Below are 1,872 nucleotides of genomic sequence, written 5' to 3'. Positions count from 1 at the left end.
GGGTGTGTGTGTTTTGTGTGTGTGGTGTTGTGTGTTTTGTATAGTATGTATATATATATATATATTATATATATATTAATATATATATATTATATGTATGTATATATATACATATATTGTATATATACACATATGTATGTATGTATGTATGCGTATATGTATGAACGCGCCTCTATGCAGAGCAACAAATAGCAGCAGGAGGTTAAGTCAGTCTATCTTTAACCCCCTTACAGGTTGCACAAGGAGCATGGCCTCAGGTTTTTTTCATATTTAAATATAGTCCATCGCCCTTTGCGGGATACTGGGAGGCTAAACGGATTATGCGCTGGCGAATGACACTCTAGGAAGGCCCTTTTTTGCATCGGTGTGTTGCAAGCTCTTGGTAGAGTTTACGATTAGGTGTGTTTATGTTTATGTTTGTGTTTATGTTTGTATTTGTTTATGTTTGTAGCTGTGTTTATGTTTATGTTTGTGGCTGTGTTTACGATATATTTGTGTGTTTATGTTTATGTTGTATATGTGTTTATGTGTATGTTCGTGTCTATGTTTGTGATTGTGTTTGTGTCTATGTTTGTACTTGCGTTTATGTTTATGTTTGTATCCATGTCGATGTTATCGTTATTTTGTTGTTGTTGTTTTTTGTTTGTTTCTTTCTTTCTTTCGTTCTTCCTGTTGATCTGTCTTATTTTTTTTTCCTGGTGTTATCTGTGTTTATCTGTTTCTGAACACGTGTTTATCTGATTCCCTTTTAGGTCTGTCTATAAACACGCCTGTAACTGAGCGATAGATGGATGGGTAAACAGGTAGAGATAGATATATAGATAAATAGGTAGAGAGAAAAAAAAGAGAAGAAGAAGAAGAAGATGAAAAGAAGAAGAAGAAGGAGAGAGAGAGAGAGATATGGATTGGGAGATAGATAGATGAAAGGACAGACTGATAGATAGATAGATAAACAGAAAGATAGATGAACAGGTAGGTACATAGAAAGACAGATAGAGAGAAAAAGAGATACATAAATAGAAAGAAAGATAGATAGAGAGAATCAATAAATGGATAGATATAGAGACGGGTAGATAGAAAAGGCATGCTTCAGAGTGTTCATTGTTGTCTGTTCATTCTCTTCAGACCATACGCCAATCTATAATTCACTCATTACAGTTATCTCCAAATGGTGTTTGAGAACTCGCCTGCCTCGACCTGCATCAACCCGTTTCCCACAAGGGCGATAATCCTGTATCAAAGTAAGGGGAATTTCGTTCCTATCGTTTCACAGACGGGTAACGCATTATTCTCCCCCCGCCCCCCTACCTCGATCCCTTCTCCCATATGCCCCCCACCCTCCCCCACCCCCCGTCTTCTGTCATGCAACAATATCCCGGAAAACGTTTGCTTGGCCCGTGACAGACGCGGTGACCTGTGACCTATGACCTTTGACCTGACACTGGCTTCATTTCGGAATTTACGCTTGCAAGAATGGGTTTATTGTGGTGATGCTAATGATTGTATGTGATTACTCGTGATTGCGGTTGACATGCACATGAATAGATGGATAGATAGATAGGTAGATAAGTAGGTAGACAGGTAGGTAGGTAGGCAGATAAGTAAGTAGGTAGGTAGGCAGATAGGTAAGTAGGTAGGTAGGCAAGTAGGTAAGTAGGCAGGTAGGTAGGCAGGTAGGTAGGTAGATAGATAGATAGATAGATAGATAGATAGATAGATAGATAGAAAAATAAATATATGGATAAATAGATAGATATGTAAAATAATAAATACATAGGTAAAATAAATAGACAGGTAGATAGATAGATAATTAAACAGATACTTTGATAGGTAGGTTTATAGATAGATAAGTAGACAGACAGCTTGACAGAG

This window comes from Penaeus chinensis, chromosome 26 (genome assembly GCF_019202785.1).
Source record: "Penaeus chinensis breed Huanghai No. 1 chromosome 26, ASM1920278v2, whole genome shotgun sequence".
Classification (NCBI taxonomy): Eukaryota; Metazoa; Arthropoda; class Malacostraca; order Decapoda; family Penaeidae; genus Penaeus; species Penaeus chinensis.
Note: the sequence above shows the minus strand (reverse complement) of the source record.